Raw genomic sequence first — 15,839 nt, 5'->3', positions numbered from 1 at the left:
GGATTTTGATTTGTCCCATCAAAGGTAAAAAAAAGTTTTGAAGAAAAAGGTTTCACATGTAAACATTTAATTATTTTAAATATAAAAGTTTCTATAAATGTTTCTAATAAGATGTTAAATAAATATTTTCATGAAATAATTACTGACAACAATAGATTGAAGAATGGAATTAATAGCATCTTATTTTATAAATAGGAAAGTAACATAATGTATGCAGTTGTTTCACTAAAGAGAGTAATCCGCGCGGAATTTCCGTAAGTCGACGGACGCATAATATGACGATTACCGGAGCAAAGAAGAAATAGGAATACAAATATGAACAGAGCAATAATTGTGATAAATGAGGACGTTAAGAAATCAAAAGGCAAAAGAACGTTCACACGACGGATTGGTATAATCACGTGAATCAAGCCCATTTTCGTTCATGACTCTTTTCAGCTTTAATCATTCTTAATCCCCGTTACAAGCTACCCGCACGATGTAAATAGCTCGGAAACGTCAATCTAAAAGTTGGAAGGGATATTAATGTCGCGATGTATCAGAAACGTAACGGGAATGATAAGAAGTGCGAGGAAGAAAACTTGTAAAATCCGTTCTTTCTAATATTATCGCCGCGCGCCACTTGTTTGAAAGATTTAACGAATAAAGGTAACTTATTTTTAATTAATGCGCGAATGGCTACAATAACACTGAATATAGACTATTTATCTATAACATGACATACAATACAGTAATACTAATTGGACTGTTGTGAAAGATATAGTAAGAAATGTGTCTTAAAATTTTTCAGATTTGGAGTTTTTTTTATTTAAAAAAAAAACTAATTATTGTTCCCTTTGATATCCTTTGATCGTATTCAATCTTTGCGACACACCATAGTATTCCTCGTTTTCTCTCAATTACTGACATCCATAGAAACCCCAAATAATCGTCACCCCTGCGTAACGTATCGGCGATAAGCATCGACAGCATCGTAAAAACCTTTTGGGGGTAGAAAGTGGGAGTGTCGTTCGAGGGTACTCGAGTGATGTCATTGGTCGGAACTTTTCTGTGCCGGGGTGATTCTACACAGGGATAAAAAATTTATACACTTCGAAACTCGTACTCGTTTCTTGCCATTCGCGAATCGTAATGGTGCATCGAACAAGCAGTTTTACCTTTTTTCTGTATTGCAATTTTCCTGTCGTATAATGAAATTCTAAACATTGTCTAATGTGAAACAAATACAGAAATTGTATACGAGTGGTAACGATATAATTAAAATAAATTTGTTCAAAATTTCTTTTTATATCGGAAAAAGAAAATTGTGTTGACCTAATCTTTTCATTAGCAAAAAATTAGCTTTACTTAAATAAACTTTTAAGAATTATATGATAAAAATTCACATCGTCATGCCATACACTATTATCTCATGACAATGAAAATAATTTACTCACTCTACTGCGAAATAATTTTGTTAGTTCGATAGGGTTAATATTCTTTTTCCGCGAAAAACTACCCCCACAAGTCTACCCACCCACTCGCGCGTGCAGGGGCATCTCAGGGAGGTACAACGGCAACGTACAGAGAGGTGCGTGCGGTTCGCCAGCCGGTGGACGAATGCGCGCGACAGCGGCTAAGGAGCGGAAGAAGAGGAAGGAGTCGCTCGGCGGTGGCAGAACTCCGTCTCTTTGCCCCCGTCATCGTCATCGTAGAGCCGTGTGGTGGTACCGCGACGACGTCGGGGGCCGACGGGAAAGAGGCAGCGACGTGCACCGTCGGGGGTGGGAGGCGGCGGAACGTCGGGCGAAGGCGGGGAGAATGCGACGCGTCACTGCTCCCGACGGGGTGGGGCGACCTATGGATGGTAGACTGGTGGGGGCCCCCGAAGTTCGTGGTCTTTCTCCTTCGGCGAAAGAGGGGAGGGCCAGGGGGAGAGCAGCGTGTTCCCTCTCTTTCCCCCTGTTCCTCCCCTCTCCGCCGTCTCTGTCTCTCACCCTTTGGAGGGGTTCAGTCATCTCGCGCCAGTCGAGCCACGCGCACTCTCCCGACTGATGTTCTGGGCTCGCTGGAGAACCACCCTGAGATTTCTGGAGGTGACGAGACAGTTAGTTATCATTGTGAGGGTGGCGACCCCCTTGTTTGCCGTCGGGGGGGTGGTGGTTGAACCGCGTGGCGAGCGAATTTCCACGAGCTTGAGGAAGACGCGAAACGAACCGCCCTCTTCGTGGACGTGGAGTTCGGAAGACCACCCCCACTTTTTCCCCCCTCTTGATCGAAGGCGAACGAGCGCGCGCGCGCTCGCGCGCGAGCGCGTGCCTCCCTCCTCGTCGCGGGTGCTTAGACAGCCTCGAGAACCGAAGACACACGGGTACCGAGTTTCACGGGTGGAGAACCCGCGCGTGTCGTCTCGAAACAACGAGGATCCGACAGAAAACGACAGTTTTGGAGTATCACGATAACGCGACCGACACAGGAAACCACATTTACTTGTCGCTATTCTGGTGCATACTTATAATAGAGGACCTTGATTAAGTGTCATTACTACAAAACTGTCATCTTTCAATTTTACGAGGGGACACACAATTCTCCTTTCACGTCGTTCTAGAAAAGTAAAGTAGACGTTCTAATTCGAGTTTTGTGATAATCACCGGTTAAAGAAATTAATTGTAAAGTAGTGCACTATGAAATTTGACCGCCAGGACAAAAATCAATGGCTGTTGGTTCGGAGGATCGGTAATTGTTCGCGTTGACAAGATTATGACGAGTCGATTAAGAATGCCGAATGATCGCTCGAATGCTTCTCAGGGTCCGAGGATCTCGAGTGACAGTGTTCAGGGTGGCACGAAAAGTGTTCGATGAGGGTGGAAGTGATCCCAGTGGGAGATTTCGAGGGGAAGAAGCTGGCGGGTGCTTCGTATTCCTCGCGAATCAGGACTCCCCGAAAAAGGTCTCGGAGAGCCTCGTGACAAGGATCTCGGTCGGCGATCGAATCTCGAAGACTCGAATCTGGATCGTTCGGTTGTGAGTGAGATCGCTGAGGATCCTGTGAGTTTGGTGCGCGAACGACATTGTCACGTTTTCCAAGTGAACTGGAGCATTGGTAGTTGGGGATGAATTAGTGTGGATAATCGCGACGACTGGCTCGCGAATCTCATCGCTGGAAAACGCGCGTCAGAACTATGGTGATGTTGACGGGAGTGATTCGCGGCAGGAACGGTGATACCAACTAGAGCGCAAGAGGTAAAATTTACTTCCGGTTCTTACGAGCGATCGATGTCTTATTATGTAAGCCATTAGTCTGAGGAGTGGAAAAAATTGCCGGAAAATTCTGATATATAAAATTCCGAGGGATAATTTTGTAGGAAAAGGTTTTTTCACACTTTATTTAACGTCCGTATTTTGATAGAAACACATTGCAGCAATTTGTCAAAATTATTTCAAAAAGATACTCTCTCACAAAACCGCAATCAGTGGATATTCACTGTCTTTCAGTGATTTTTACTTTAGAATTAGTGTATTCTCACTGAAAGATTAGTGTATTTCACTGATTGATAATCAGTAAGTGATTATAAGTACGTCACTAAAAGTTAGTATATTTTCACTGACTTGGTCGACTTTTCATTGACTATAATTTAGAGAGTAAAGTGTGTAATTAACTTCTTAACTCATCTATCGATCTAGTAGATAGATGTATTAACTCCTAGTTAACTTTTATTTAATCTTTTTATATAATTAATCTTTCATTTAAATCATGTTTTTTAAGAATAATCTATGTACAAAAGTATCATTAAAATGTACATTACAAAATTTTAACGAATCAACAGTTTGCCGCTCGCGAAGCTATATCGATGTGTATACATTCATTAACCATAATTTGAAACCGATTTTGTCAACAAGTCTTGTTTAATTCTACATTGAAACAAATAAACGAAGTTATGTTTCTGCTAAGCGTGAACCTTCCACCGATTTTGCTACTTTCCGCATTCCTGCCATTTATTTATGTCGCCTATATGGCCAATAAGCGTCGTCCATAAACTTTTCTTGGCTGAACAACATTAGCGACAATGTACTTAAATTATGCCGCATAGCAGTGATGGGTCGTAGCACCACGAGCTGTAAAGAAGTTGGCAGCTTCCTTGTCCCAATTGAGCTCCGCGGACTTTACGCGCTTCGAAGCGCGTCTCTCGAGAGAACGAAATTAGTTCGCGGAATTGTTCCTGGTTTCACGGAGTTTGCTGCACAAAAATCGCGCTTAGGAAAAACCCCGCCGGGCTAAAGTAAATTCATCCAAAGGTTTTACGTTCGAATCGACCAGGCGGAAATTATTCAACCGTCTAACTAAACGTTCACGTTTTCCTCCAATTGCATTTCGTATTGTGATTCGACTTTTAATTTTCTCTTCTGTAATATTATCATCCAATATCGACTGGGCATTGTTCTCTCTACGCGTCGATGTTAAATCGTCTATAGTCGTACGGATAATGCAGTCGTGACACTGCTCTGAAAATTATCATTTCGAAGAACGTCGACCTTCCTGCCGGAATTCGACCTCAATTTCCCCGACAGGATGGTTCTCGTGCGAGATTATGTCACTTCCTTTCCCCGATTTTCGTTTTCTCTCTCTCTTTCTCTCTCTCTCTTTCTCTCTCTCTCTCTCTCTCTCTCTCTTTCTCTCTCTCTCTCTCCCTCTCGTGGAAATTATTGCCGCGTTTCTTTACGTTCATTTTACATGCAGACTCTCATGCTCACTGTGGTCTTACGCCGTTTCATAAACGCAACACGTTCCGTTCTGGCAATGAAAAAATAATGTACTCGTTTTATCTGTAAGCGCGTCCTGCCGTAATACTCTTATTTACGGCGTGAGATTAACGTTATTATCTCGCCGTACGTGAACGCTAATCAAACATGTAATATTTTCTTTGCTATAATACGTGTAACATCGTAATCGTTTTGCGGTAAAGATTTAAAAAAGTTTTTAATAACTATCTCGGCTAGTTACTAAACATTAACCAACAATAATGTGCAGGAGTGCATCTTAAAAGCAAAAATATGAATTTATCATTATACAAAAAATAAAAGTTATCAAAGAAAAAAGAATCCGTCACAAATTCATAAATCAAAAGAGTCAAGCGGTTAAACAGCGCGAAAACGCGAGGAGACAAAACGATGGTAGAATCGCGTGGATCGATCGAATAATCAAGAAGGAAGCGCACAAAAACGGAGGACAAAGGGACCAAGAAGACGAGGCAGACGAAGAGAGGAGGACGCCGTAAGGAAGAAATGAAGAAATCAGGAAAGGTGGAATAGGAATCGGAAAGAAGGAGGAGGACGAGGAGGAGGAGGAGGAGGAGGAGGAGGAGGAGGAGGAGGAGGAGGAGGAGGAGGAGGAGGAGGAAAGGACAACCGGAGAATCCTGTAGGTTGATATACGTTACAGGGTACAGAAGAACAGCGGTAGAAAGAGAGGAAGGGAAGAAAGGGGTCGTGCTGAAGGAAGGGGAAGAAAACCACGAAACAATTGGAGAAGCGGAGGCGGCCGCATTTCATGTTGCCTGGCATCGGCTCCCTTTAAAGAGTCTCTTGCTTTTTGTTAGCTCTTCGAAAATTATGATTGTTTGTCCGTGAGATTTACTGCTCGGAGGCTCCCCCGACGCGTCGTGTGTGCATGTGTGTGTTTCGACGTGTAATGTGAGTGTGTGTGTGTGTGTGTGTACGCGCAAGACGCCCTCGAGGAGCACCGCGATCTTTCGCTAGACCGCGGGTCAGGTCTCCCGGGAGGGCGGGGGAGGGGATGATAGGAACGCCGCGGAGGTTTGCCGAGATTAAAGAATCGAGAATTTACGGCGTTTGCTACTAAACTGGTGCTCCGCGTGCTGCTGCTTCCTTCTCCTTCTCTCCTTCCTTCTCTCTCGCTTGTGCTACTTTCCTCATCGTCGTGCTATCTTAATTTGCTGAATTAGCCGTTGTTTGAAGTAAGAGATTTCGCCTTTGTAGCCGAAAAAGAAGCCCGCACGAGGCGCAAATCCCCCGCGAGAAAATGACTGTGAGCTCGCGCGCTCGTCTCGTCTGGGAAATTTATGTTAAAGGCAAATGGGAAAAGAGAGACGTCTCTCGACTTGTTTCCGATCGCAGTAAATTGCTTATGCACTATTGTACACGCGGCGTTCCAATCGAACGTATTATACCATGCATGGTTTTCTGGTGCGGCAGTACCGAAGGTAACGCTCGTTGATTATATTCGCGGATCGTTCATACATATCAATCAGCGCGCGGACCGTAATCGGGAAAAGAATTTAAATTAAAAGAGTTTAATTAAATATTTATCAACGGGACATCTATTTTATAATCTCGGGAAATGAAGTTGCCGATCGAAAAAGCCTTCGGCCGTCGAGAGACGCTCGTGTTCGTGCGCGCGTGCGCGTCCACGTCGAATACGGGTTTTTCTCGGGCGATTCCTCGGACAATTGCGACTTCAACACCGACTTGGACCGCAACGCATATTCCATGGGACACCTGTTGCCACGTCGAAACCTCCCCGTCGACTTCTCGCCGGCGCGACTTTCCCCAGGGAATTCGCCGCCGCCGCCACCGCCGCCGCCGCCTCTCTACGAAGGCGCGACGAATCTTTATCCGCTGAGCTACCGAGTCATTCGCCCGAGCGACGCGAACCGTCCAGCTGATTTATTCGGGATCTTATTGTGGCCGCATAGCCGAGAGACCAACTCGAGGCCAAACTCCCGACCGAACGAACGGCGCGACGATCCTCTCGAAAAAGCGAGTCTCCTCCGGCGCGCCAGCCAACGCGCCGGCCAGATCGCTCTATAAATTTCACGAGTCTTTCGAACCCTATATTTTCTCGTTATCCTCGCGTTTTGCACGACACGTTTTATTAAAGTACGATAATTTTACGAGGGTCCCGGCCGTCCTCCTTGCCCCCCTCGGCCCCCCCCCTGTCGTCTTCTTTTTCTTCCACGGTTCGCCGCGCCCCCTCCCCTCCGCGCCAGATCCTCATCTTTGCTTTTGTTTACAATATTTCCGCACAAACTCGATTAATTTCTGCACGCTTCCTCTCTCCCTCTTTCATTGTACGTCATCCCACCCGATGTAACTATGTATGCTAATTTTGTTAATTACGTGCGAAGCCGTCAGTCATCGTCATCGCTGTTGAGTACACTCGCGCGAATTGTGTCAAATTTTTAAGCATTTAATTGCGTGTAGATTTTTATCTCGCTTGTATCGGATATAAATAAATATTATATATATATATATATATGTGTGTGTGTGTGTGTGTGTGTGTGTGTGTGTACGATGCTAATTAAGACCATACGCCGCGGCAGCGGCGGCGAAATGAAACTTGAAGACGTGACGCGTGATATGTCGATGAAAACGCGGGATACGATATAATCTTCCTGTGCTTTTAATAACGCTCACATTCGCGCGAGTAATATATTCAATTTTACTTACGCGCACGTGGCTTTGTTATCTGCGATGCAAATACACGTACGGTGTTAATTACGATGATATCAGCCGTGGCGCATACTTCAAAAAAATATACTTAATATAAATACATAATAATACTTGGCAGTCTGCCTCTAATTAAAAACATATTTAAAAAGAAAAAAACGAATGCGTCGTGTTTCACGCCGTGCGAGGTGCAAGGTGGCGAGCAATCGACTTTAATTTAACACTGATAATTTCAAACTCGAACGTTCAACGACTTTAATTGCGCGAGTACCATCGCCGCGAAACATCTTGGTGCATCGTGCCCGTCGTCGTCGTCGTCGTCGTCGTCGTCGTCGTCGTCGTCGTCGTTGACTTCTCGCGCACATATCCGACCGTGCTCTTCCAAGGCAGCTCGGCAGTAAAAGGCCTAAAGTTTTTAATACTTTCAGTTGTTTTTATGGCGGCTGACATTTGCTCTTTTTTATTGTTTCCCCCTCCCCCTCTCCCCCCCCCGCGCACCGCCCCTCTTCCCTCTTTCTCTTCTTTCTGCTTTCTCGAACGGTGCGTGAATCCGAGGTCCGTATCGGTGGAAGAGAGAAAAGAGGAGATTCACAGTCAGCCCTCTCTGATGTACGACTCGGCGGTCCGCGTGAAAAAAATCCCATAAACCAGTAAAAAAGCACGGGGTCTCTGGGCCAGGGGAGACGGGAGAGATGGACGGAGTGTAGGGAAGAGGAGGAAGAAAAGATGCAAGGAGAGAGAGAGAGAGAGAGAGAGAGAGAGAGAGAGAGAGAGAGAGAGAGAGAGAGAGAGAGAGCAGGAGGAGAGAGGTTCCAGTATCGCCAAAGGAATTCCTCTTATGACGAACCACGCGTGATTTTCTTTCGTCTGACTTCTTCCCACCTCTCCTCCTCTTCCTCCCCCCCTCGCCTTCTCCGCGCGGCTTTACCCGACAGTTCCAATGCGCGTTTCTTCACCTTCGTTTCGGCCCTTTCTCTGCTTCTTTCCCCCCATCGCTCGCCTCCCCGTCCTATTCTTTCGCGAGCCTTAATCTTTAGCATCTGCCTATCTAATGGCGTCTTAATTAGCCATAGTAATGCCAAAGAGTTTTATGTCTCGGATGGCACAAACGGGAGGAAGTAAATCCTACCGACGCATAATCTCATCTTGACGTAAACTCTTTACATAAAAATTTCCCTCGCGCTTAATATCGCGATTTTATGTCGTTGTATAAAATTATTACCCTTGCAAGGTGATTCTTATAACGAACGAGAAAATGACTCGAGACGGTTTTTTCTCGAGAGAGGATAGGACATTATTCTTATTTGATCGATTGACAATTATTTCACCTCTCGGCGTCACGAGTTTTTCCCTCATCGTACAACTACCTTGTCTTCCCTCATCCTTTCCCGTCCGCCTGTAACCCAATCGTTCGTCAAACCGCGCGCCCTGAATAGGTAAATTAAAAAGCGAAGACAAAGGCAAGTCACATGACAAATGACGGACACATGTGCCATCGTTTCGCGTTTATTATTTGTACCCGCTTCGGAGGTCTACGCACAGCCTGGAAAACATATCCCCTCTGTCACGTTAGCACGCACTCTCCTAATATGTATTTGCATAGTTAATTTATTTAGATGTGTCAATCCACATATTTTTTCCTCGGGGCTTTCAAAAACCGCTCGCGCTTCATTAAACTCCGACGAAATTACATCAGATATGCGGTTAAGTTGATGTTTACAATTAATTGCTGTTTCTTGGGTGAGAAATTTCATTTTTATTTTTCAAATCAATTTTTCGTTACACAACCGAAGCGAAGATCGATCGCTGTTTTGGGAACTTTCGATAAATCTCCTCCCATTGTTTCGCGCAGGCGTCGTAGATGGATGTGACGACAGTGCGATTTCGTCGATGATAATCGATCACGCGGATATGCAAATTCGACTATGCTCGTATGACAGATCAACGCAAATCATAGTTTTCTATAGCGGACAGTAACGAAGAGTCAGCGCTCCCTATGAATAGTTATAGGCCGTTTCGCATAAATTAGGCCGCGAGGAATTAATAACTAATTCAGCAAGGTTTTCAATTACGGCGCAATCGAGAGTTCAGCGGTATGAAACTTATAAATATGGAGGGGAATCGCCGCCGCAGCCTGACGCGACACCACCACCACCGTGGATGGACCGTGGGCGAGATACTTTTGCGAGCGCTGTCGCGCTAATTATCGAATTAGCACGCGATTCCTCTCCGCCAGGGAGAACCGCAAAAGTTGTCACCGAGCGTTTCCATTACACCGTAACTGATATAAATCGACAAGTCACTCTCTCGACATTTTAAAATATCATAGTAAAAAAACTCATGAATAACGAGGAAATGAATTTTATAATTAAATTGTGAAGGTGTTTCAGAAATGTTCACAATTCTCTTGAAATTTTTGTTAGATAAAATGTTACGTATCGTCACGTACAACATTTACTCTTTTGGTTCTTGACTCTAGCGTGTAATTAGTTATTCATCCAAGTATGTATCTCGCAGAGTTTAATATCAAGAATATAGAATTTGACGTTGTAAAAATAATGCATAGTATTTGGATGCTAACAAGCTAAAAAGTTAGAGTTAAATGATCTTTTTCTTTGTTGTTTGAGAACAACCTGAAATGTATATTGTATCTTTTTTCCTCAATATTTATTTTTTCTCAGATGGTTAATTTGTTATGTGATTTGACAAAAAATTGATTAAATTTCTTCAGTTTAAATATTTATATATTTCAACCAAATATGTAAATATTATACTTGAATTAAAGTTCAAGTATTTCATGTATTTAATTTAAATACATAAATGTTTCAACGGAATAAATTCAAGCTGAAAAATTTAGTCCAATCAACTACATTTTTTTTCACTGTATATTTAAATTCATTTAAAAATGTAAAAACAAAAATAAATTATTTAAAAAGATCAAAACAAATTAAATTACATTTTAAATATACATATATTGCGTATTTAATAAAAGCTGCGAGAGAGATGTTAGGACTATAGACTGATTCTGTGAAACTTTGGCTTGCTGTGATGTCTTGTCACTTGCGCAGTCGCGCTTCAAACTTAAAAATATGGTTTCAATTCAATTTTTAATTCCACTGAATGTTACATGTTACTTTTACGATAAACTGTATACTTTAATGTAAAATTTTTCCAAGTCCACGAGAGACGCGTTCTCCCTTTGTGAGACGTTAAATCTCACAACGCCGCGATGCAAAGTTTCTTCCGATACGAACTCGCTCCCGCCGGTGCGATGCCCCGCATCATAAACGTTTCTCGCGCTACTATCGGGAGAGAGGCTGGCGTCTCCCGATGAATTATATTTCGACGATCATCTCGATCGGGGATCTTCGAATCGGGTATACGAGGGAGGAGGCGAGGAAGAGGTGAAAGAAGAAGAATAAGACGAAAGGCCGCCCCGATCGCAGCAACATCCGTAATTTCAGATAGAGTCGGTGCCGGGTGTTATTAAACCTGATAGGCCAGCGAACGTTTCTCCCTCGCGGGTGTTCCCCGACTTCAATTTAAATCGGTGACTCTGCTCTTCTGCATCCACCCTGTCCCTACAGCCCTCCCCCCCCCTCTCCCCCTCGCCCTTCCGCGCCCTTCGCCGCCCTCGCGCGCAGACCGCTACGGCAGTCCGCGGCGCGTTCACCCCCCGTGCCGCAAAGTTGGGCCCTCCGGGGCCCGTTTCGGTCAACAACGAGACGAAGAGAGGTATAAGATCTACGACGGGGGATTGTAGAGGAATAAAGAAAAACGAAGAAAGGACGTTTCCTCGCTATTTGTTAGCTTTAGGGATAACGACCGGTTATTAACTCGCGATAATTATCGATTTTAATTGTCGACTTTAATTACCGGCACAATATTCTCCATTAAACGCCGGCTTGCGCGGATCCTCGAATATTCAATATCATCATCCGAAGAATCCTTTGTGATTTCTTATACGTTTCTCAGGTGCAAAATGAAAGATCTCGATCAGAATTTTTTGATGCTGTTTTGCTAATATTTTGCTAATGCTAAATATTACGTGGAAAAATCTTTTTTTTTTCCCTCCGATATTGTTAACATCGAATAAGAAAGGAAACAGTTATAGATAACGTCAGTGTAAAACTAAAGATATCGTACGTCTTTCTGGAAATTGTTCTCGAGTTCTCGTGGTATTGGTGTACACGACGAGCGCTTAATGGTGTCATAGCTGAGATCGTTTGTCAGGACGAGTCCTCTCCTGACAAGTCAATGCCACGTCAGTCAAAGGAAGGCTCGCCGTGTCTCACCGTGAATTATCCGCGATACATTGCCGTGGGCAGTTCCGTTTAAAAGGAGCTCGTGCGAGCCAGGTCAAGAATCTCGCCTCTTCTCTTCTCTTCCCTAACGAATTTCTAAAGCGACGTTCCCTCTAAAATTCGCGGCGACAATAGGAATTCCCCCTCGCGTACATTCAAATGTCTCTTAAGACTGTCGCGAGACTCGAAAATCATTTTTAATCGCGCGACGAGCTGCAAGTGATCTCGGTTTTTATTTTTAATCCGTGATCCGAGTCCAACGATTTCCCGACGTTTTTGCACGCCGCGCAGAGAAAAAAAAAGACGTCATGAAATATTGAACTTTATTCGATGATACGAGCGCGAGTGCAAAACGAACAATAGTTTTGATCGTAAATGTCGTACGATCGGCTGCGAAATCCAACGTATATACGTACACGCATACGTAATGTCACCTATTTTTACGCTGCCGCGTGCAAAAAGTTGTCTCGCGGCGCGAGACGGCGCATCCTCCGCGACCATAAGAATATTCAATGACAGAGCGTTAAGTGTGATCCGTGCTATTAAAACCGACCGATTTCCGGGTGTGGAATGCGACGTTCCGCGGCCGTTAGGAGGATCGAGCACCGTCGAAATCTCCATCTCGGGGCAAGTCGGGCGACAAGTCGATCCTCTCACGATCGCGCGCGTGATCGTAAATCGAGTTTACGGGGGACGACGTGACGTCAGGCTATCTTCCTGCGGAGCAGGAAGTAGCTGGAAATATCGCGGTTCGTCCGCTCGCGACCGGTTTCTCCGCGTCTCCGATCGCATTTTCACTCGACGACGACGACGACGACGACGACGACGCGCAGTGAGCTCCCGGAGCTCGCTGGCTGCGCGCGAGACCGACCGTTATTCAGGAATTAATTCATAATTAGAGCGGGGCCCACCTATGGGGAGAGCCTAACCCACATTCCAGCCACCCGGTTGTCCCCGCTGGCACGGCAGGCTAGCTCGTTTCCAGCTTTTCTGCCTTCTCTCTCTCTCTCTCTCTCTCTCGTCTTCTCCGTCCCTTTTCGTCTCTTTTTCGCCGCCGCCGCTGTCGTTGTCGTCATCGTCGTCGTCAAGTCTGTTCCTTGCGCTCCCCGCGCGCTCCTCTCGCACCATATCTCGCCACCTGGTCCACTCACCTACGCGCCGGCAGCCGGCGACTACCGGCAGCCAGCCGTTTTGCATGCGCTGCTCTCCGCGCGCGGCGGCAGCCGGGCGAGCGACGTGTTATCCGCGTTATCCGCGTGCCACGGCGCGCACACGGTGACACTCCTCCGTAAGAATGCGCCGCAACAACCGCGGCTGCCGGATCAGCTGATTGATTCGCGTTCCCCGACAGCGATCTGGTTTCGAGCGGTGGGTATTTGCGTACACGCTCGCGCGCTCGCGCGCGCAAATACCCGTTCCCGGAGCGGAATATGAATGCCCCGGCGCGGTGGTTGCGTCTCTCCCGGGATGGAAACTCATCCCGGCAAATCCTCGTCGAACGTGGGAGCTAATAGAACGCGGAGTCGCTCGTACATACTCCGTGCCGGACGATGGTTTGCATCGCGCGCGAATTGTAACGTGGGAGTCGAGATTCCATGCGAGATCGCGATTGAAATCTCAGTAATTATATTCGCCTGGTGATTTGAGGTGCATTTGGTGTTTGTATAATTATAATTGAATGTTAAGATAATTAGAATTTTCGTTTTTATAGTTGTTACTGCTGTAATGTTGGCAATAATAACATATAATGTATGCATGAAAAAATAATGCGCGGAAAGAATTTTCTCTTAAAAATTATCCTGAAAACGTAATTGTGGGACAACGTGAACCTTGAAGAATTTTATTACTATACTTTTGACAAAATTTACTATAATTTAATAATATTTGGTAAAATTTTGTAAATTTTACCAAAACTTTGCCCAATTTTATTAAAATATTACTAAATTTTAGTAAATTTTGTTAAAAGTATGGTAAAATTCTTCAGAGTTTACGTTGCCTCACAATTACCACGACTTTCAGGGTAATTTTTAAGGGAAAATTCTCTCAGTGTGGTTAGTACCAATATCATAATATGAGGAGGATCATTAGGACGTTATTGAGAAAAATAGCAAGACTGCTTAACGTCTTCGGTGAAATAAAAATAATAACATGCAATGTGTTACTTTGAGAAAATGTAGTTGTAATTATCACAATTTAAATATAGCTAACATAGAAAATAATTATAAGTTATGGTAATTTTTTATGTTAACCTTTTTGATGTTACTTTTTTTGTAATGCTGTATAAAATAAGATGTTAGATTTTAATTATATTCTCAAAAATCAGTATTGTGTATAAAACTCAAAACTTTAAATTATATAGCAAGTTTTTCTTTATATTAAATTCATTTAATATTTTTTCTAACTTTTTATATTAAAAAATAGTAATAAATTCTTCTTGCCGCCTGTAATAATTTCAAAATGAATCAAAAACTTTATTGTTTATCGACAAACTGGTACATTAAATTATAAGAATGATATAATACAATTTTAACTTTACATTTGAATCTTTATCAAGTGGAAAGTGATTAATTAGTAAAAAAATTGAAACTATATACTTAGGAATGTCTCACAAGAACTGCACATCTTCGTATTAATATCTTTATTTGTGTGTGTTGTATATTTTATAGAAATTTAGAGTGAAATTGAGACAAATGCTTAAATTATCAAAAATTTTTATTAAACATTGTTTTTATACCTTAATGTTGCTATTAAGAATGCATTTTAATATTCATTAACAGTATTATAGTTTATATTACATGTATATATTATATACTTTCAATATTGACAATAATAGCAATAGCTATCGGAATGCAATTTAAAGTAAAGAATATAAAATTTTTTTTTCAATATTTTTATTATTTTATATAAATAAAATGTATGAAATATAAAAATTAAGGGAAAAAAATTGCATATTACATTTAAGCTGGCACATTGATTTGCGCACTGAAGAGGTGCAAATCTATTGAATAGACGCAGAAGAGAACAAGGAACTAAAGTGACGATAAAAGTAACGGTTGAATCCATTACCGTTACCGTAAAAATGTAACGACATTATTGTTACCGTTACAAACAGAAAAAATAAAATTACAAAAAGGTAACAATAGTAATAACAAGTAACTTCCCAATTATTAGGTTAGTATTTTAATTTAATGTTTAATATTTAATATTGTTATGCTTTATTGTCTTGTAACACAATATTATTTTATTAATCGACGAAAGATCTTTTACATTGAAGTGAAAAGTTTCTAGAAATCTTTATACATATTAATTTGTAACTATTTTGTACAGGTAATACACTGTTAAAGGGAAAATGTAGCATTAATGTCCATAATTATGGGGCAATTTTGTTAAACGCTTGCAAGGAACTTAATTACTGTCAAATTCAAAACGATATTATAAAATCTACTAAGACACTTTCTAAACTTATTTATTACGCTTCCAAATTTTTATTTTTAGTTTTGGTTTAAGAAATATAATCCGAAAATGAAGTGATGTATCACAGACTTTTTTTTATGTTTCAATTATTATAATAATTATTCTTTAATCGGTATAACACATTGTATGTTATTATTACTAACCCTAGTAACAATAACTACAAAAGTAGAACTGCTAATCCCAAAACTATCTTAATATTCGATTATAGTCACAAACACCTAATACTTTTTTCTTTGTACACTCGACGGATTTCTAATAGAGAATCTCTAAAATTTATCATTATTTTAGAAACTACCATCTGTTATAAAATATTAAAGAAAGTATTTTATAATTGATAATAAAACATTCATATTCTCGTAAAATAGCCACGAGTATACATACACGTGCGTGCAGATCGTACAGCAAGATTTGATATCTACGGCGTATCACGGATATTATTTCTCCAAAACCGCGTGTACCCATGATACACTCTGTCCGCCGAGAGCATCGAAGGAGAGCCAGTCTTCTGCATCATTTCGCAGTGTCATAGTTCACACGTTAATAACGGCGCGCGCCCACGTCGGCCGGCCTATCCGTGGTAGGTTTCGCCGCGCCGGCCTGAAACGCGATATCGCGT

At 42.5% G+C, this 15,839-nt stretch overlaps 1 protein-coding gene across 3 annotated transcripts in view; it reads left to right on the top strand.

Annotated features, from left to right (window-relative positions):
- The first annotated feature begins 1,921 nt into the window (after positions 1 to 1,921).
- Positions 1,922 to 15,839, top strand: part of LOC105829072 — a 100,560-nt gene continuing 86,642 nt past the window's right edge. For 2 of the 3 annotated variants that reach the window (XM_036292467.1, XM_036292466.1), the window contains exon 1: positions 1,924 to 3,222. The gene's annotated coding sequence lies outside the window, so the exon portion shown is untranslated. Of the gene's footprint in view, positions 3,223 to 15,839 lie in introns of all 3 variants that reach the window. The other variant, XM_036292468.1, reaches the window with a different exon arrangement.

This window comes from Monomorium pharaonis, chromosome 9 (assembly GCF_013373865.1).
Source record: "Monomorium pharaonis isolate MP-MQ-018 chromosome 9, ASM1337386v2, whole genome shotgun sequence".
Classification (NCBI taxonomy): Eukaryota; Metazoa; Arthropoda; class Insecta; order Hymenoptera; family Formicidae; genus Monomorium; species Monomorium pharaonis.
This window is presented reverse-complemented; position numbering and strand designations above follow the sequence as displayed.